This window comes from Schistocerca piceifrons, chromosome 3 (genome assembly GCF_021461385.2).
Source record: "Schistocerca piceifrons isolate TAMUIC-IGC-003096 chromosome 3, iqSchPice1.1, whole genome shotgun sequence".
Classification (NCBI taxonomy): Eukaryota; Metazoa; Arthropoda; class Insecta; order Orthoptera; family Acrididae; genus Schistocerca; species Schistocerca piceifrons.
In genome coordinates, this window is record NC_060140.1 from 702,262,693 (window position 1) to 702,285,382 (window position 22,690).

The 22,690-nt window shown below is 44.0% G+C and overlaps 1 protein-coding gene across 2 annotated transcripts in view; it reads right to left on the bottom strand.

Moving 5' to 3' along the window:
* Positions 1-22,690, bottom strand: part of LOC124787994 (tetraspanin-9) — a 538,570-nt gene that overhangs the window by 123,672 nt on the left and 392,208 nt on the right. The gene's annotated exons all lie outside the window — the stretch shown is intronic.

Genomic DNA, 22,690 nt, shown 5'->3' on the forward strand with positions numbered 1-22,690 from the left:
GAATCTGGATGAGCGGGCAGGAATCTCAGCGCTTTTCCTGCTGAAGTGTCTTAACAACTGCATAACGAGGAGTCGCAGACGTGTCAGTGACGATAGGAGATTAAACTATAGCGCCTCACCAGCAGAAAGAGACGTACTCGGCTGGTGATGTTACTGCAAAGGAGGCACCTGAGCTTTAGACTCAAAATGAGGTGGAAAACTGAAAATTTAAGGTAAGGAACTAACAGTCGGATATTAATGTTTTGTTTCTTACTGACAAACTGCATTTACGAAAAAGGTTTGAATGAAACTCATAGCAGAAGTACAATATCAGCTTGCTATTTGCGGACAGAAGCCTTTCCTTTAGTTCAGCGATTGATATGCTAATTACTTTTTTTTAAATTTACATTTTGCCATCGTTCAGAGAAACATACTTTTGCCATTATGTCTCTGCTTACTTCAATTTCCGCAGTCATAGTGATGAAGACCTACAAACGACGGAACAAGGAAGAGGAAGATGCTTTCAGGTCGACTGTTTATCTACCATTTATTGGGAATATTTCTTCACAGATAGGCAGAATATTGAGAAAGTATCAAGTGAGAGTCATCTTTCGTCCTCCTTCCAAAATTTCATCACTGGTGGGATCCGTTAAAGACGACCTGGGCCTGCGTAAACCAGGTGTTTACAAAATTCCGTGTGAATGCGGCAGATCATATATAGGGAAAACGACACGAACTGTGCAGGAACGCACTGTGGAACACCAACGGCATACTCGCCTTCTCCAACCCACCAAGTCCGCAATCGCCGAACATTGTATTTCCACAGACCATTCCATGAATTACGACGACACAAAAATTTTGGCCCATACATCAAACTTTTGGAGCTCGATTATCAATGAATCTGTGGAGATAAGATTGTCTGACAACGAGACTCTCATCAACCGAGATAGCGGTTATCAGCTAAACTCTGCTTGGAATCCTGTTATAGAGAAACTTCGTAGTCGACGTAGTTATCTGCATAAAGATGGAAATCGACCTGACACCGATACGCCAGGCTTTCGCAGTGGAGGGCGCGAGGCGCAGCGCACGGAGCCGTTATGAAGGCGCACGCTGAGCAGCGCATGCGCAATGTCACCTCAGAAGGCTTTAAATAACAGAGTTCAGCGCGTACTCGCCAGTACTACTACAGTGGCATTCACCTGAAGATGGCCAGAAGACTCTGCGCCGAAATATCGTGGCAGGAAGTTACTGATACCCGGCAGTTCTCCCGTGTTTTTATGGAACAGTCATAGTGTAGGTGGAAGAAGGTGACAGGCAAACAAACAGAAGGATGCTCTTGTTTCTGCTGTTAGAGAGTTCAGACGTAGTGTAGACGCCGGTTTACCTGGATGATGCACATACTTAATTTTGCTACCAGAGCAATATGATCTATTAAAAGTTTTACGGCTAGCAGCAATAAATTTAGGGAACTATTGAAAATAGTTTCTCTCTAATGCTACAGAGTTACCAAGTGACCTGCTTGTATATCTTAATGTCGGACTCTTATGGGCCATGAATAGCACGACATCGTGCAGCGTAACGAGTCTCTGACGTCAAAGCGTGGAAAACACACATTGTGTAATCTTTCCGAATGTGCAGAGCAATATCAAGAGTGGCAGATATTCTAAAGCACAGTTGAATGTGTATCAGTAACACCAACGTCGCATAAAGGATGGCCCTCATTACAGAGGGATCATGGCTGTTTGGACGTAGGAAGAACTTGGTGTATTGATAGGTGCATTTGAAGAAGAACCTTTCATCCACAACGACAAATGATATCATAACTGTCACATAGAGGCGCTAACACATGTCTTTGACAAAGTGAAATGAAATGAAATATGCGTGTGGCTAGGGCCTCCCGTCGGGTAGACTTCGCCTGGTGCAAATCTTTTTGGTTAATGTCACTTTGGCGTCTTTCGAGTCGACTGGTGTGAAATGAAGTCGCCGAGCGGTAAAGTTATCCAGCTCCACCAGGAATCGAAACCGGGCCCTTCGTCTGGCATTCTGTCGCATTGAGCACTCAGCTATGGGGGTGGACGGCAAAGTGAAAAGCTACGAGGGCGTACTGAAAAGTAATGCCTCCGAATTTTCTGTCTCAGAACTGTTAAAGCTTTTTGAACGAAACAAATATTATCAACAAACGTTATTAACATTCTAAACATTTCTTCTTCATATCTACGAAGTCCTCTGCGTTAGAAGGCTCCGAATTGTAGCGTATAACATGGCGGTTGTTTAACCCAACTATTTCGGTGCGTAAAAAACAGCGTGCTGTATAATAGTGTTTCGAATTCGAAGAGTTCGTCCACGTATGGAGCAGACTATTCTTCAGCCTGACAACGGCAGACCATACTCGAGCGATGCGGGATCTGCAACAATCAGACGCCTTTGGTTTACTGTCATCGATCATTCTCCATACAGTCCCGACTTGACCCCATCCATTTTCATCTCTTTCCAAAACTTAAAGAACGCTTTCGAGGACTTCACTTTGATACCGATGAACTACTGCAAGCAGAGGTGAGGTCGCGGCTCTGTCAACAAAATCACGCTTTCTACAGTGACAGTATCAACAAACTGGCTGTATCAACAAACTGGTCTCTCGTTGGGAGGAATGTGTTTGTCGTAAGGCTGATTATGACGAGAAATAAATAGGTAGACACGAAGAATAAAGATGTAGAAAGGTAATAAAGTTTGTTTTATTTAAAAATCTTTAAATTTTTCACATAAAATATTCGGAGACATTACTTTCCACCGTACTATCGTAGTTTACGCTTTTCCCTTTCGAGAACCTGCATGTAGTTCGCGTACTCTAGCTGTACAAGCCATCTGCCGCTTGAGGGTGCTGTACCGTACTAACAAACTGAATTGTTTGGATCGTTTCTGGGCGATCAGCAGCGCGGTGGAGAGCACGTAGTGCGTTGCGTGTTGAATGCCAGCTTGCTAGTCAAGGTGGTGAGTTACACCCGGATCGAACACGTCTTGCGCACTAACGACCGTTAGACTGGTATAACGGACACTTTGATAATTGTTTTTAGGTTTTCCACGCACGTAGCTAAGGAGGTAGGTGTGCTACAAGCGACACCCGCCAGTGTCAATACACGCGTTGCAGTGGTGCACAAAATTTTGCCTCGCTCTCTCAAATATTCCTGCTGTCTTCAAATGCCATTGTTGGCTGGGATAGCCCACGGTGTAGGTCCAGCCGCCTGTGGCAAAATGCATTCTCCTTCCGTGAACGTGGAGCCACATTCCTTGTGGACATGTCAGAATTGTGTCGTATGTGTTTTTGTAGAGTGTCGAGTGTAATGGGAACGTGTATAGTGTAAGAAACTTCCTGGCAGATTAAAACTGTGTGCCGGACCGAGACTCGAACTCGGGACCTTTGCCTTTCGCGGGTAAGTGCTCTACCATCTGAGCTATCCAAGCACGACTCACGCCCCGTCCTCACAGCCCCACTTCTGCCAGTACCTCGTCTCCTACCCTCCAAACTTCACAGAAGCTCTCCTACGAACATTGCAAAACTAGCACTCCTGGAAGAAAGAATATTACGGAGACATGTCTTAGCTACAGCTTGTGCGATGTTTCCAGAATGAGATTTTCGATCTACAGCAGAGTGTGCGCTGATATGAAACTTGTTGGCAGATCCTTCCATACACGTTATTCACTCTAAGGTGAATGTCTACCGGTGTTTGTCCTTCGGCAGCTAAGAAAACAACAACAACAGCACGTTGGTCTTATTTGGACCCATTTCCTTGCAACGCTGCCATAGTTGTATCGGCATTCACCGTATCCACGCCGGCAACACGCGAAGGCTACACTAATCGCTTATCCACATGTCGGTAATTATGTAACTGCGTCAGAGTCGCGCTACGTTGCAAATACTCTGCAGCAATGCCCTCAAATGGAAACTTATATGATTTCCTCCCCTATAAATGTCACAAATGAACACGACGGAAAAATCAAAAGAATCGGAGCTCACCGACAGTCGCTGTTATCATGCACAGTTTTTCTCAACGCGACAGGAAACGGGGGCGGAAGGGGAGAGGATGATCGTGGTACCAAAATCTCCATAAACACACACCTTAAGATGAACGTACAGAGGACAAACAAAATAATGTGAACAGTGGCAGTAATGGGATGGTTGTGTTTGATGGTCAACAGTTCAGCTAAGACACGTGTCGCGATGGACTGTGCCTCTTCAGTACGGACTATGCATCAGTGCAGGTTGAGTACGAGTAGTGCACACTTCGTATCTGCGGCCAGAGGCCGAAGTCGGCGTGCAATGAAATACCTAACACAGTTCCAAAGAGGGCACATTGTGTGGGCCCGATTAGCTGGGGCATCAGTGACCAAGACAGCCACTTTACTGAATGTTTCAAGAGCAACTGTTTCAACAGTCATGACAGGAAACAAGAAACATGGAAAGACATCATCGTGTAAACGTAACAGTGCCCCCAAATCAAATCTAACTGACAGAGGTAGTCGTACGCTAACACGAATTGCGTCAAAACAACACAAAACTACGGGAGTTAAAATCACTGAAAAGCTCAATAGCCATCTTCGAGACCAAGCATCCATCGACACTGTCCGCCGAGAAGACCATAAAGCAAACATTCATGGACGAGCTGCTATACCGAAACCATCAGTGACGACAACAAGCGTAAAACGTGATGTAGTGAGCATAAATCCTGGGTGGCTGATTAGTGGAAACACTTCAAATTCTCCGACGAGTCATCGTTTTCGTTTTTTCCAACGTCGGGCCGTGTTTACGTCTGGAGAACGCCAAAAGAAGCGTGCAGACCTGATTGCTTGACTCCAACGGTTAAGCAGGAGGTGGAAGTGTGATGGTGTGGGCAGCCATATCATGGTATTCTGCTTGCCCCATCATTACTCTCGGAGGCTGTGTCACAGCCAACGATTATGTGAAAATTTGAAGTGATCAGATGCACTCCATGATTCAAATGTTGTTCCCCAACCACGACGTCATATTTCAGGACGATAATGCACCCATTAGCACAGCCAGGACAGTCTTATCGTGTTATGAGAAGTATGCAACTGAACTGCAGCGTCTTCCCTGGCCAGCATAGTCCATTAGCATTATCGAATCCTTGAGGGCGGTATTGGAGCGGAGAGCAGATTTCCGCCTCCCTCGTCACGACAGTTAGAAGAGGTTCTGATCGAAGACTGGAGACCATACAATCATTATATGCCAGTATTCCAAGAAGAATAGCAGCTTTATTACAGGCAAATGGGGACCCAACTCCTTATTAACAAACCATTCCCAAATACATCTACATCTACATCTACGTACATACTCCGCAATCGACCATACGGTGCGTGGCGGAGGGTACCTCGTACCACAACTTGCATCTTCTCTCCCAGTTCCACTCTCAAAGAGAACGAGGGAAAAATGACTGCTTATATGCCTCTGTACGAGCCCTAATCTCTCTTTGTCTTTGTGGTCTTTCCGCGAAATGTAAGTTGGCGGCAGTAAAACTGTACTGCAGTCAGCCTCAAATGCTGGTTCTCCAAATTTCCTCAGTTACGATTCACGAAAAGAACGCCTCCTTTCCTCCAGAGACTCCCACCCGAGTTCCTGAAGCATTTCCGTAACACTAGCGTGATGATAAAACCTACCAGTAACAAATCAAGCAGCCCCCCTCTGAATCGCTTCTATGTCCTCCCTCAATCCGACCTGATAGGGATCCCAAACGCTCGAGCAGTACTCAAGAATAGGTCGTATTAGTGTTTTATAAGCGGTCTCCTTTACAGATGAACCACATCTTCCCAAAATTCTACCAATGAACCGAAGACGACTATCCGCCTTCCCCACAACTGCCATTACATGCTTGTCCTACTTCATATCGCTCTGCAATGTTACACCCAAATATTTAACCGACGTGACTGTGTCAAGCGCTACACTACTAATGGAGTATTCAAACATTATGGGGTTCTTTTTCCTATTCATCTGCATTAATTTACATGTATCTATATTTAGAGTTAGCTTCCATTCTTTACACCAATCACAAATCCTGTCCAAGTCATCTTGTATCCTCCTACAGTCACTCAACGACGACACCTTCCCGTACACCACAGCATCGTCAGCAAACAGCCGCACATTGCTATCCACCCTATCCAAAAGATCATTTATGTAGATAGAAAACAACAGCGGACCTACCACACGTCCAATGGGCACTCCAGATGATACCCTGACCTCCAATGGACACTCACCATCGAGGACAACGTACTGGGTTCTGTTACTTAAGAAGTCTTCGAGCCACTCACATATTTGGGAACCAATCCCATATGCTCGTACCTTAGTTAGGAGTCCGCAGTGGGGCACCGAGTCAAACGCTTTCCGGAAGTCAAGGAATATGGCATCCGTTTGATACCCTTCATCCATGGTTCGCAAGATATCATGTGAAAAAAGGGCGAGTTGCGTTTCGCAGGAGCGACGCTTTCTAAAGCCGTGCTGATGCATGGACAGCAGCTTCTCTGTCTCAAGGAAATTCATTATATTCAGGTGTTCACATTATTTTGCCTATATAGATAGAGACAGTAGACACACATGGGAAAATGCACCGCGGACACATCACGCATTGGCTGCATTACCTATAAAAATAATATATAAAGTCGAAGCACAAACATAATCAGTTTTATAGACATGTGCCTCCCAAGTATTGCTCACACAGGGCCTCGCAGGTTTCGAAACCTTCGTTCCCTACCGCCTGCTCCTCCTCTCGAAATACTCGGTCTGCACCGCCTGCATAACTTTGACTGTGAATAAGTGGGAAGCTCTGCAGTTAGTGACCGCGGCCGTGTGTGGTCCAGCACCCTGCTACAGGACCACCGGGCGAGAGCCGTGCCTCGCGCTCTGGTTACGGCCTGCGTGCACGCGATCGTTATGGCTGAGAGGGGGGCGCGGACGACCCTGCTCGCCTGGGCTGGGCTGGGCTGGGCTGGTTGCTCCCACCTAGCGGCTGGTATTGGTTCAACTGCGAGGCTCTTATCGCTGCTCATAGCTCCGAACTCGTGTCTAAACCCACTCACGTGAAAAATCTAGACCGTAGTTAATTCTTCTCCATTGACTTGCCTGAATCTACCAGGAGCAACACATTACGCATAAAAGCACCGGTAAAGCAACCTGCACACGATGCCAACCCTTAAAAATTCAGCACAGTGACACACAGTTTCAGCTTTCTTGTCACTAACTCCAGATTTTCTAGAGAATGGAACATTCTTTTTTTAATGAAAGCTAATTTTTCGCACATTTGGACGTTTTGACTACGCATCTTTTGAACTATGTGTCATAGAACGATATTATCTTTCAGATATACTCAGTGGTGTATTTCGACGCTGTCTGCAAAATGTGATATGAGTAGACTTAGTAGTAAAGACGTAATAAATTAAGACGTCATGCCTAATGCTGAAGCTTTACTGCACGAATAGCGAAAATGATGACAGCAATAAACTTTTCCTTTTCATCATTTTATGGAAGAATGTCAGCAAGAATAGGTTTCAAAAATGTTTGCTCTCATTTTCAGCCGGCCGGGGTGGACGAGCGGTTCTAGGCGCTACAGTCTGGAACCGCGGGACCACTACGGTCGCAGGTTCGAATCCTGCCTCGGGTATAGATGTGTGTGATGACCTTAGGTTAGTTAGGTTTAAGTAGTTCTATGTTCTAGGGGACTGATGACCTCAGAAGTTAAGTACCATAGTCCTCAGAGCCATTTGAACCATTTGAATCTCATTCTCAAACACTTCGCGCGCTGTAAGTTACACTGCCTCATGACGGATACACTATTCTAATTTTGATGCCTGATTTATTGTATTAAAATTTAACGTAAGATTATATGTCTTAATCAGCAGGTTATGACAACATTTTAATATTTTTTAAACACAGTCAACAATTAATCGAAATATTGGAAATGAAATATTTGTTGTCCTGGAACCCTTTATTTAGGCAACCTGCAGCTGAGATTATGCACCGTGCACCGGGTTAACTATTAAGTAATATAGATGCCGCTGAATTCAGCGGTCGATATAAAGTTACTTGTCAAATACTGAGATGGATACTGCCTCACCATAGGAATATAGAACTGGAACCAGAATAGTGACTGTGAGATAAGGTGATTTAACTCTTAATGGATGGCAGATTATATATACAGGATGAGTCACGTAAGACATAACATAAATTTTATTTCGCGAACGGTCCCACATATGGAAACGAGGTTTTCGGCACATGATCGTATACAAAGGAGACCGTACTACGGTGTGCAAGAAAGATTATTAACTCGTGTATCGATAGAAATATTCAAGCAAATATGATTTTTTAAAAAGGGAATAACGTAATTTTTAACGGCATCCGAAAGCGCTTGAAAAGACGATTACACTGATACAATGTTTGTTGATTTTGAAGCTGAAACTTCTATCAAAATAATCCGAGAAATATACTAGCGTTGAAAGACAGGTCGGTCGGAATCGGCTACTACTTTGTGAACACGCTCTTGCCGAGCTACTTGTTTCTACGTATAAATCCTTTCGACTGTTTACTTGTCCGCACTGGAACTAGCATTAAGCGTCTCGTCCATCTTCAGGTTATCCTTACTTCAACATACTTAGCATGCAAACATTTACACCAATGAGAAGTTAGAAATGCTACTTTTATAAGGTGAATGTCTAAGAAATGCCATCGAAACCGTACGGTGGTAGAGGGACGTCTATCCTGATTGTCGATGTTCGTGTTGCCAGGCAATTGCCCCAATTATTACGTATTAAATGGAAATAACTCTTTCTTACGAACAGTCTACCTGTGTAGCATTCTACCCCACACACAGCAACATTTGCTGAACGGTTGTTGAGGAAACACTACTGGCCGTACACATGTCCAATGCCATCGTTCACCCCTGTCATGTATGGCTCCCGGTGCACACAGCTGCCTCGGCACTGTTTTTGGACGGCGCCATTTCGCCATCCGCGGTACAGTATAACCATGGCGGCAAATGAGCAGTTTGCAGTGTTAGCCATTTTGGAAATGCTTCCACTGTTGGCTCGAAAGCCAATAATTTTGCCCCGTTGGACATCAGATAAATCGCTCCGTTTACGCATTACAACAACTGCACTGTTTTCCGCGTCCCCCGACATGCTTCACATACCCGCCACTCCTGGTGCTACTGCCTGCCGTCTGTGAGTAGTTATTGCACGTTGACGTCGAACAGAAACAGTGGTCACATTAGTGTGACTAGACCGTCTATTTTGTGTGTAAAGTTATTTTGCTTTTCATCTGTCGATGAAAAAGCGTTCCACTGAAGGATCATTAAAACCATAAATGGTTCAAATGGCTCTGAACACTATGGGACTTAACATCTGAGGTCATCAGCCCCCTAGAACTTAGAACAACTTAAACCTAACTAACCTAAGGACATCTCACACATCCATGCCCGAGGCAGGATTCGAACCCGCGACCGTAGCAGTCGCGCAGCTCCGGACTGAAGCGCCTAGAACCGCTCGGCCACCACGGCCGGTAAACCATAAACGGAAATAATGCTTATAGTTCTGTCGCGAGCACCACTGTCCCCACGTATCTCCATATCGCCACGTTAAAGGAAGCAGAACGGTCACCATGGTGGCACGTTATTGTCCAGACGTCTTCATACTGCCTGTGCTCATTTCCTATCTTACAGTACGGTACGTGGCTGTATGATCTCGCACTGTCGAGCAAACGGTGTGTCTATCCTCTGGGCGCTAATGACATGGAGCCGCTGAGAACTTGCATGACACTGAGTAGGGTCCTCCAGATGCCACCTCTTCTATATTCGTATGGCAGTCATGATATCCTGACCAACACGAGGACAGACATTGCCGAACGATAAACCGCACTCTCTACAAGCCGTTGTTCTGCCACTATCGAATTCCGATACGTGCCGGCAGATGCCTTTCCCTGCACGAGATATAACGCGATTTTCTCACAAATAACCAACACTGAAATGTGATAACCGCCGTGTAATCCTTGTATACAGGTTGTGAGGATATTTTATATGTGTTTCCTCTGTTAAGTACACACATCAGTGTGTTGGTTATTGTCTTCCCAAGCTGGCCGCTGTGGCCGAGCGGTTCTCGGTGCTTCAGTCTGGAACCGCACTGCTGCTACGGTCGCAGGTTCGAATCCTGCCTCTGGCATGGATGTGTGTGATGTCCTTAGGTTAGTTAGGTTTAAGTAGATCTAAATCTAGGGCGACTGATGACCTCAGATGCTAAGTCCCATAGTGCTTAGAGCCATTTGAACCACTGTCTTCCCATAAACCCGTCACAATGTTTACTACCTGAGGTTTTCTACATGGTCGTACTGCAGCACTAAGTGGACTATGCCTGTCAGTACAGAGTCACAGTTTTGCGCCCACGCGTCGACACTTCAACACCTGACCTGCTGCCCACAGGAATATAACAATTATTGGCTTACTCTTGCCACGTCTACTTGCAGACACCAACCAACCTAAAAACACACGACTTTTAACGGCTGTAATTATTAGTCTGCAAATTACGTAAATAGTGATGTGATGTTCAGTACACCGCCCTCAGCCGCCAACAGAAGTATCTGCACTTATATCCAGTACACACCGTATACTTGGCACTGGTCTGATCTACATTATACGGCTGCTCTGAAATGTTAATCATTCATATCTCCAAGCGTGAAGTAAGGGACAACGCAGCTAATTGGCATAGATTTTAGTTTTTGATTTTTCTGTTTTTTGAGCAACTGACATGCAAGTGAATATGGCGGATAGCTTCTCTTCTTGACTAAAAAAAAACATGTAGGAACCATTAACTAAATACGTATTTAGGTAAGCTCAAAAAATTTTTCATAAAACATTGCAACTGTGCCAAGTAACATCGCGTGCAAATTAGTTGGCATACCCATAGGGGCGAGTTGGCATAACCTGGTATGGAGACGAATGTCAGGGCAAGTAACAGCAAAAGCATTTTATTTTCTCAAAACTTAGGACAAATTCCGTTTCAAAGAATAAATTCTTCAAACTAAAAAAAAAAAAACTTCATTGCAAGGAAAAATACCTTGAACAAAATTAAACTCTGCCTACATCTGTAAACACCAGTATGAACTTACCTGTATGAACAAACAATGAGTTCTCAAAGGAAAATAAGTTATGCTTATTATTATAGCTACCTACAGTCATTCAAATATAACTCTATGTTTTAAGTTAAACAACCAATGTAGGAGCCTGTCGTTCGTTTATTTGAACAGGTGGATTCAATTTCGGTACAATTTACTTTGGTCGTACCAAATCGAATCATCTTCGTCTGCGCATATAGAGGTTTTCCCGTTTCTGACTGTGGTAGACATGCGAATCTCGTTGCCGTCAATTTCGATAGGCTTCGCAGGGTACTAGGGTACTCAACAAAAACAAAGTTATTTAAGGGAGCCTACACGCGAACCGGTAGCATTTCGGTTCCATCCTTTCAGAGTGAATTATTAATCTATATCACGTCTTTTGTGCTAACTCTGAATGACATTAGGTTAAGCAGGAGTATAAATTATATGTATTTATCTATAATAGTTTAATTTCTGCAACAATTTCTTTGCGTGACGAATTTTGAAGACCTATTTAGTTTTCGGTAGTACCATTATCTGGGACATCATGCGTCCAATGTCTCTCACACTCTATCAAGCTTCTCTTATTATCCACAGAATTATGTTATGACTCGTTTTATATAGTCTGAAGTATACTGCACATCATTATTGTCAATTATTCGTAAAGAAAATAACGATTAAGTGAGAAACGGTTTCTTAAATTCGTCAGACATATTTGAAATTATAAAATGCGAAGCATAAAATAATGCTATGAATGTTGAAAACCCTGACATAGTTTGAATGATATTACACGCCTGATGTCCCAGATGAGGGTACCGAAAACTAAACGCGGCTTCAAAATTCAACACGTAAATCAATTGTTGAAGTAATTAAACTAGTTTAGACAAATATAATCTGTACTACTACTTAACATAAAGCCATTTAGTGTTGGCGGTCCTAAGTGTTATGCAGTAGATGAAGACTAATGCACTGTGAAAGTGTGTGATGGAAATGTTACCTATTCAGGAGCAGGCAGCCTTAAATGTTTTCAGGATGATCGAGAGGCTCTTGAGATTGCGGGACGTTCCCTGTCGGTCTGCCCCGATAATATAGCTGTGGTAGCTGACCCCATGCCTAATTATGCCAACTAGTCCCTAAGGGATATCAAAAACAAAATGGGTACCACACAATGGCATACATCGGAAATAAATGATTATGGCACATTCATGCAACCAAAGTTAACCACTCTTTCGAAAATCGCCACAAGCAGCGCCTTAATTCGAACTGCAGGTTTAGCAGAAGAAGAAAAAATTACGATCATAAAATGATGAGAGTGGTCCTTCCTTCGTTACGTTTCCTAGCGGACTGGTTACAGTTGGTGGTGCATCTTTACAACCACTTCCCGCTAGTACGATGACAGCAATCTAGCTCCACGGTGGCAGAAAATGCAAGTTATGTGCGAACTAGTCCCTTATGCCAACTAACAGTTGTTTTGTTCAAGTAACTTATGGGTTTGCTGCCAGGTGACGACGTCGACCACCGCCGATATTTCGACAGGAGCACACCCTGCCATTCTCAAGGCAGAATGGCAGGGTGTGCCCCTGTCGAAGTATCGGTGGTGGTCGACGTCGTCACCCGGCAGCAAACCCGTAAGTTACTTGAACATTCAATTCGCCGGGAAAAGTTAAGGTCTCACAACAGTTGTCTTTCCTATACTATGATGACTTTGTTTTGCTTGCCAGGTTCTGTGGTTTGCAGTTTTGATGGCGGGCAATGTATGCTTTGTAAAGAAAGAAGCTGCTCGCTTGAATGGGAGACAGGATGGTCAGCAAGTATCCGGAACGAGCGGGCCAGAGTGTACGGTTTGAGTTAGCGCGGGGCGTCGGCGCTCGTTACGAACAACAGGGCAGGGTAGGGCGTCTCCCCCGAGACCTGCGGCCCTTAGCTCTGCAGCAGGGCCACCTGGCGAGCCCTGCGCCAGTTTAGGCCGCACCCATACCACCAGCGTGGCTGTAGTTTAAGCAGACTTACGGCCTCTGCGGCGTCGGGGTAGCGTCACAAATTGGAGGCTACAGACAGGGAGACGAGGGTTTTACGTTCCGACAAAGTCGAGCTCATTAGTGATGGAGCCCACACTCTGAAGAGGGGAAGTGTAGGGTCGGAAATTGACTGTGTCTTTTTCAGAAGAACCACTCTAGATTTTTATAGCACATGAAGTACCGAGAGCTCTGCTTAAATATTTGTATTATTTAATCAGTAATAATTACTGGAAGGTAGTCATGTAATTTAATTTTTGATATGCCTGTTAGTTTAGGTTCATCAAAACTTCGCGGCTGAGATCTATGTCTTTAATTACTGAGCTGGTCCGCAGTCAGTTCCAAAGATTTGCTTCCACCTCGTGGATGCATGGTAGAAAGGCGGGCGAATCGTGCCATCGACAAAAGTTCATACGCGGCTGAGTGGGAGGGCGTCTGTCAGAGTGCTCCCCCTTGTGCCTTAGCTAAAGCGTTAGTCAATCTCGAATGCTTTCGTTCAAGTTTATGATGGAGCCGACTGCGGTGTGCGGAGTTCGGTGGATTCAGTTTGTATAAATGGAGGCGACTGCTAAATGTTGTCTTGGGGATCGAGTGCTCATTTTGGATGGGTAACTGGCTCAAAAGGACCTATTTGTGAAGGCTATAGTGCTGCATTCTGAAAACAGAGTAGCGACAGCTTTGTGTGTCTCTTGCCCTCGCTGTGAGATAAGTGGCTGAAAATGATGCTCTCCTTGAACATTGTCCGTGTAACGCTTTAATTGTAAGGCACTGCTAGGAACTCGCTTCCGTGTAATCTAATGACACCCTGTCGTGCTGCTTGTGCAACGTTACTGATTTTCAAAAAAAAAAATATTTTTCCTTTTACAATCGGAAAGTAGCAGTGCGAGACCGCGCGCAGCTTTGTCTGTTGTTAATTTTAAGCATATTATGGCTCATTTAATTCACAACTGTGCCTACTAGTAATTAATTTGGGGACAAAGCGGCAGTTAGAGCAGCTATTTAAAATTTTAGATCTGAGCCGTTAATTTTAATTGCTGTACTCGCTGGCATCGTTTAAAGTTTCCATTTGTTTTATAGATGAATTTTTACGCTCCTGCTAATCCACGCATGTTTGTACAATCTGTGCGTTTTATCAAGTTTAAGTGGTATTAATTACATATTTATTCATTTGTTGGTTAAAAGTTGCATATAGTCCCTAGATCTGGTGGTTTTCTTTTAAAGGCCGCTTCGTATTAACTCAGCGGTTTATTGGAATGTTTTATGTGCGGTAATTGCTTACTTCGTTTGTGTTTTAGAAAATCCTGTCCATACTGGTGTTAACTGTTGTGTAAAGCTGATGTCAGGCGGCCGGTGTTTGCGTTCAGTTATGACCTGTAGCTAGTTGCTTATGCAAGTACAATCATAGGTTGAATGTAGTGTTGAAATGATTTAATTTCATGAGTTTCCATATTTAATGAACTCTATAAATTTTCTGCGTAATAATTTTTGAATTGAAATTTGCTTCCTCTGAGCAGTCTGTATACACCACTGCGACTGAGCGTTTATTTCTGTGGTCCTTCTCTGATTAAGTCTGTGTTTCTGTTTATGTTTGCTCTTTGCATTAAGTAATTTTGTTTTTGCTTGAGAGTAATTGAAGTATGTAACCAATCTGAATTGAGTAATGTAATCAAAGCACAACGTAAGGTAAACCTAAAGCTTAAAGTAAATCTACCAGAGCTCAGTTACACTGAGACGACAAAAGTCATGGGATACCGGGAGTAGTGCATCAGCTCAAAGTGGCATGGACTCAACAAATCGTTGGAAGTCCCTTGCAGAAATGTTGAACCTTGTTGCTTCTATAGACACCCATAATTGCGATATTGTTGCCGGAGCAGGATTTTATGCACGAACTGGCCAAACCATTCGCTCGAACTGTCCAATCGCGAACAGTTGTGGCCCTGTGACATGGCGGATTGTCGTCCATAATAAATCGATTGTTTGGGAACAACAAATCCATGAAGGGCTGCAAATGGTCTCAAAGTAGCCGAACGTAATCGTTTCCAGTCAATAATCGGTTCAGTCGGACCAGAGGACGCAGTCCATTCCACATGAACACAGTCCACACCACTATAGAGACACCACCAGCTTGCACAGTGCTTTATTGACAACCTGGGTCCATGGATTCGAGCTCTTACCAACTGAAGTGGGGCCTCATCTGACGAGGCCACGATTTTCGAGTGATCTAGTGTCCAACCGATATGGTCTCAAGCCCGGGAGAGGAACTGTGGGAAATGTGCTGTAAGCAAAGGCACTAGAGTCAGTCATCTGTTACCATAGCCCATTAACGCCAAATTTCGCCGCACGGTCCTAACGGATAGGTTCATCGTACGTACTGCGTTGATTTTTGCCGTTATTTCACGCTGTGTTACTTGTCTGTTAGCACTGACAACTCTACGCAAACGCTGCTGCTCTCGGTTGTTGAGTGAAGGCGGTCGGCCATTGCGTTGTCCTTGGTGAGAGGTCATGCCTGAAATTTGGTATTCTCAGCACAGTCTGGACACTGTGAATCTCGGAATATTGAATTCCCTAACGGTTTCGAAATTGGAATGTCCCATCGGTCTATCTCCAACTACCATTCCACATTCAAAGTCTTCATTCCCGTCGTGCGGCCATAATCACGTCGGGCACGTTTTCACATGAATCACCTGAGAACAAATGACAGCTCCACTAAGCACCACTCTTTTATACGCTGCGTATGCGATACTACGGCCATCTGTAGTATATGTGCGTATCGCTATCCCATGACTTTTGTCACCTCAGTGCATGTAGAATTGAGCGAATGGAGCTACCAATAACACTCCCATTTTCAGATGTCACTTTTCCCTAAAATTCAGCTTGACAGCATTAGTTGTTAATTGTTTAGTATACAATAGTCACCTGTCTGAAGGGAAAAATCGTTTTAAAGTTTTATTTATCGATTGCTACAGCTGTACTCGAGCTGGTAGGTGCGAAGTCCGTTCACAGCATGTCCACGGCACCAGCACGCGATATTATCGCTTCTCAAGCCTTGGAAAAGCATCGGTCGTAAAGTTTAATCAATAGGTGTGTTGAGGGGAGCCGTAGAGATCCTGGATGCGTATAGCCAAGAGATACGGCAGACACGCTGCGTTCTCTCTGCTTCTGGATTCCGATCGGCGAACATGCTCCTATCTTGCTTTCCTATAATCTATCCTTGACTGTGGCTGTAGCGACCACCTCCAGACAGATGACAAGCTCCTCAGATACGCCATCTGTATCCCCCAGTCTTGGATAAACCGTTGATGGAACGATTTATACAAGATTTGTATACCTTGTACTTGAACGCAACTGACTGGATGCCCAACTTCTTAAACCCTTCCTGCACAATTAAAATCCATGAGAAGTAGTCATTGCAAATACATTTCTCGAAGTTTTCGCGGCGGGTGATCGAATACTCCATCTTCTTTCAGGACTGCATCCGGGATATTATAAACTCGTGTATCGATATTTCGGCATTTAGGTTTGTGAGCAACATAAATGATCTACTTATTGGGTGGCCAAATATTTAGCGTCGTTGTTGAGTCCATTTGTAGTGAAATATGAACATCGTTTCCGTCGATACGCTTGTTTTCACCAACAGGTTTCCTGCTAGGACGCTAAAAAACAGTTAACCTCACTACACCTGTTTCAGCGATTAGTTCCTAAACTTCCCATCCATAGTGACAACATGTCGTTTGTACTAACCTGTTTTATCACTAATATGAAGTATTTTATATACAGGTTAATAGGCTGGCTACGCTCAAATACCTTTACGTCTGCGTTTTATGGCAACTACTGTTGCTTACGTTTTTGTTTTATTACTTTATTTCACTTTGGCATCCATTCTGAGCCCTACCTGGGATACGCATGTCTACAACTGATTAGCTCCAGCTCTTGCACAATGTTTGCACTAGATGTTTGGTGTCCTAGTTTTTTCCTTTATAGGGCAAGGGGTGCTGGCAATGGTTCAGTCAACCCGCTCTTCAGCTAGTAGACATTGAAAGGGTACAGTACCGCCCGACATTGAAAATAGGTACAACATACTTCATTATTTTTGTCAGAACAACACTTTTTTTTTGTAAAATAACTCAATTTCAATTAATACAGCGAAGCCGGATACCAGTGTGGGAAAGAATGACAATTTATTTATTTAATTGATCACATGTGCACTCCCACAAAGTAAATCCCTACTTCCAGTTTGGTGAGATCTGTGAAATTAATGAATGTATGGTCGTCTGCTAACCGCAGATAGTGAATGTGAATATATGATCATCTTTGAGACGATCCTTTGGCCACCTTTGGTGGGACCAAAGATATGAAATTTACCTGAGCTTTGAGCGCCTGAAATGTGGCTGACCAATACGGTAGCAAGGTGCTCCCCCCACTTCAGCAGAGGTGGAGAGGACCTCGAGAACGGCCATGTTTCAGCACTCTGCCGCTGGATCTTGTGCTGTTAAGACCTGTTTTAGTTGTGCTCCGTAAACACAAAAGAGTGGAGACATGGTATGCATGTGGAATATTTAAGAGTAGTTTGAAATAATAATTTCTCTATTTCAGGAACTTTTGTGGGGAGAATTAAATGTCAGGCAGGTAATATTAATGGGACTGTAGTAATCTTCGAAAGTGACCAACGGTCACAATGAAACCACATGTAGCAATAAGTTGAAATACTTCCGTGTGCTTAAGTTAAGCTGAATTACTAGCTTGTGTACAATAAGTTGAAATATTTAAGAAATAGCGTGTGTACCATAAGTTGAAATATTTAAGAAATGGCGTGTGCAGGACTTGAAATTAGAGACGAGTACTTCCACGTGGTGAGTACTGTGTGAGTCTCAATCTGTGTATGAGACAAGGGATAAAGAGAAGTACTCGTCCATGGTATCAGTTGAGGACTCGCGTGTGTGATGAATATGTTCTTAATATTACTTTGTGTGATATGATTCCGTGTGACGCTAGATTCAAACTCTGAGAGAGAAGCAAGGTGAGTCGGCCGTCTATCCAGCAACGCCACTTGGCTTGCATTGCACAGGAAGACTTGCATATATCTCCAGAGATCATAGTAGGAAAGTAGAATTACGAAGTGGGGCAGTGTCGTGTGAAACTGGGATAAATATTAATTGAAGTGGGAAAGCTGAAAGTGATAATGTTGTGACTATTCCCTGTGTAGCATTTCATGTTGTAGTGTAGTGTATGTCATGTAATTTAAGCACGTGTGGTTTGCATGGGACAGTAGCAAGGTAGTTTCAAAAGATTAGTGGGTTATGCTTGTTCCTTCTGTACCGCTCGGTCTGGAAGAAAGTTTCGTGATGATGATTGTGAGAGTCGAAGTGTGAGAAATAATAAAAGATCCACCATCCTGTCCAGAAAGTGCACTGTAGCGTTAAATAATTACGAGACCATAATATAGAGATTCACCAATGTTAAGCCATGCCCACTGGGCGGAATTTCTCATGTGTTATTGTTGTAAGTTATAGAATTTGTGTGTTTAGGTTAGAGAATTTATCGGAATAAATAAGATAGTGAAAAGAAAAATATTGGTGGACTTTTCCTTCGAATTGTATGTTGTCATAATGTCCCGAATTTATAATGTGTGCGCCATTCATATTCAGCCGTTAAATAAAAAAGAAAGAAAATGTGGTATTGCCAGAGCGTAGTGTACAGTCAGAGTTCTGTAAATTACTGATAGTCAGATGCGTGTTTCCGTTGCGTATTAATCATATAGGAGGATAACTTGTAACTTAAGTGTGAGTACTAGAGTTCATGCTACTCGATAAATAAGAATGAATCCACTCGCTTGGCAGACCACTCATCTTGCAGGCCTGACTGCTTGATGCCACAGTATGAGCAAGGCATGTGGGTGCCTCTCAACATTATTCACTAGTTTAGATGCTAAACACAAAACAAGGAAACAGTGATAATAACGTAGACAGAGCACAGTTAGAAACCTTTGAAACCCACTTGAAGTGCACTAAGCACTTGAAGAAGAAGAAGAAGAAGAAAAAAAAAACAAAAAAGAAGACACTTAGAAAATACTAAACACTGGCCATTAGAAACGGCGCACTGTACACTTTCACTTAAACTGGAAAAAGACCTGCCCTGAATTGGTAGATTGTTGATGAAAAGAAAGGTCGCTGTGGAGGAAGATAAGTGAGTGGTGGTGATGATGAGGATGGGAGGTTAGAGGTGGTGATGAGATAGGGGTGGCTGTGGGGGACAAGGAGAGAGAGGTAGCTGGTATTGATCTCTATAAATTTGAATGGAAAAGGGGGTGGGGAACGACAGGGAAGGGGGAAAAAGAGGAGATGTGGTATGGGGAGAGGACGAGGAGGTTTAGTGTCTTTTTCTTCTTTATCGAATTTTGATCCCCCCAGAGGGGGGTGTGGGGGGCGGGCTGGCAGCACCTTAATATACTGCTCTTCAGCCTACAGAAGAGTTAAAAACATAATAACAAGATAACAAACAATAAAAACAGACGATGAAACGCTGACTTTTTGAAACTGTTAAATGGCAGAAATTTGTGGAAGTTAAAATATAAAAAGAAAGGGCTGGTGATGCTAATTAAGACACACAGTAAGTAGAGAGGCACAGTAGTAGACAGACAATTAAAAACACGGCGACAGTCTGGTTTCCGTCCACGAGAGATATAAAAAAATCACATCTAGCGACAGTATGGTTTCTGTTCTCAACACTTAAAAAAGGGGACGTACAACACTGAACACTCACATAAACACTGCACTATAGACACGAAGATGACACACCACAGCCTAAGGCAAATGGGTGGCAGGGGGGGGCAGGAACCAGACATATGAGGGGGAAAAAAGTGGGAGGAGAGGAAAAACCAAAAGATGGGGGAGCCAATGGAGGGAGAGGACACACAAAAAGGCCGGCCGTAGTGGCCGAGCGGTTCTAGGCGCTTCAGTCTGGAACCGCGCGACCGCTACGGTCGCAGGTTCGAATCCTGCCTCGGGCATGGATGTGTGTGATGTCCTTAGGTTAGTTAGGTTTAAGTTGTTCTAAGTTCTAGGGGACTGATGACCTCAGATGATAAGTCCCATAGTGCTCAGAGCCACTTGAACCATTTTTGAACACACAAAAGGAGGGGGCCAAGATGAATACACGAAGGGGTGGGGAAAAGGCAGAGGAGGGGAAAGCAAAAGGACTCGGTGGGAGAGAATTGAGTCAGAGAGAGGGTAGGCAGGGAAAAACAGGATAGAAGTGGGGGGAAGAGGGAGTCCAGAGAAGGAGAGAGGTAGGGAGGGGGAGGTGAGGATCAGAGTTGATAGGAGGTGTAAGTGGAGGGAGAGAGGACATCATCATCAGGAGGGGGACTGATGGAAGGCACCTTGGGAAAGGAGATCAAGGGTGTAGAGGTGGAGGGTGAGTGGGACACAACAGTGAAGGTGCAGCAGTGGGCGGTGGTTGGAGAGAAGAGGAGCCATCAGGGAATGAGCAGTATAAAGTTTGCAAGATGTGTAGAGGACTCTGATATGTTCTGGGGCAGAGGGGGGAACAGAATCAGGCCATAGAGAATCCACTTGGGGGACAGGAGGCATATAAGGAAGGCGAGGCAGAGGGCATGGCGCTCGAAGATCTGGAGGGACTTATAGAATTTGGGGAGGGGGGGAGGATGGATATCCAGGATATCCAGGCGAGACAGGCGTAACAAATGATGGGACAGATCAAGGATTTGTAGGTGTGGAGGATGGTAGAGGGGTTAAACCCTCATGTCTGGCAAGAGAGGAGTTTAAGGAGTCAGAAGCAGTTGTGGGCTTTGGATTGGATAGAGCGGAGATGAGGTATCCAGGTGAGCTGACGGTCAATGGTGAGTCCAAGGTGAGGGTGGGGGAGAGGTGGACAGGATGGGCGCAGATGGTAAGGAAAAAAATCAAGGATCCAGAATTAGCGAGTGGTGCGACCTATGATGATTGCCTGGGTCTTGGAAGGATTGATTTTTAGGAGCCACTAGTCACACCAAGTGGCAAAAAGGTCAAGGTGCTTCTGGAGAAGGTGTTGGGACCATTGAGGGTAGGAATGAGGGCAAGGAAGGTGATGTCATCGGCGTACTGCAGGAGGTGGACTGGAGGGGGGTTTGGCATATCTGCTGTGTCCAGGAGGTAGTAGAGAGGGGAGAGGACAGAGCCCTGGGACACACTTGCAGAGAGGTAGAGGGTGCAGGAATCAGTGTTATGGACAGTAAAATAGGAGGGATGGTGGAAGAGGAAAGAGGCAGTCAGACAGAAATAGTTGATAGGAAGGGTGTAGGTCTGGAGTTTAAACAGGAGACCGGGATGCCACACATGGTTGTAGGCCTTTTCAAAGTCTGGGAGAGAGTTGACTAAATAGAGAAAACATTTAACAGGGGAAACTCCAACAAAAACTAAACAAAACCAGTGACAGAAAAGTCAATAACATGGAATCAAATACAAAAGTGAAACGAGTACGTGAGTGTAGACGTCCTCGCTACAAGATCTAGCTTTCAAGTTACTTAACGTTACATGTTTCTAATAGAAAATAATCTTTAAAAATTAATAACTCACTAACTTCTCAAGCGATTCATACCAACGTTGTGTCTATAGATAGATCTCAGTGCGTACTATCGAATTATTATGGTATATTTTTGTAAATATTGCGTACTTTAAACTACAGACCGGAATGTATATTCCGCACATGAAAAAGTGCATTTCCACGCAAACAAAAAAACATGAAAAAGTGAAAGTAACGTTCGCAAATAGACATGTTCAAAATGTATGTGAATTCCTAAGGGACCAAACTGCTTAGGTCATCGGTCCCTAGACTTACACACTACTTAAACTAACTTAAACTAACCTATGCTAACCATGCCCGAGGGAGGACTCGAACCTCCGGCGGGAGGGGCCGCGTAGTCCGTGACATGACGCTTCAAACCCCGCGGCGCAAATGGATATAATTATGGATGATTGTGCATGACTGTAATTTTAATTGTTTACTTTCATTGATAACATAATGATGCAAAATAGCGTCCACATGGATAAGAACACCATGAATGACCAGGTACAGAAAAACTACGCATTAGAAAGCTGATGAAACTCGGGGCCTAATTCATGTATAATACAACGTTAAATTCATAGTTTTAAGTATGATTTCAGAAGTCGGAAATATGCGAGCTTGACTCACGTTAATGCGACGTTATAAACAACAGTGGCCATTTTCGTGTGGGACAGCCACTTTGCATTCATATGGCAGTCGGGGCTGAGATCTGGGAGAGACAGGACGTATGTGCAGCAGTAAGTCGTTTCGTGTGTGGATTACGGAACTTCCACTTTACACTTGTGGTAAAGCAGCTCTAATTTTCGTGTATTTTAACCACCGCACAGACAGTTATTTTAATAATAAACGACTGTGAATTGTGAGATGCAATACCATGTTTTTCTGTAATAACCTCGATTTGTTAAAAATAAAAACGCCGCAATTATCCTGCTTAGATGTACTGAATTTGTGACTGAATTTATTTAGAGTTAATGTGACAGGTGCGTGGGTTGGC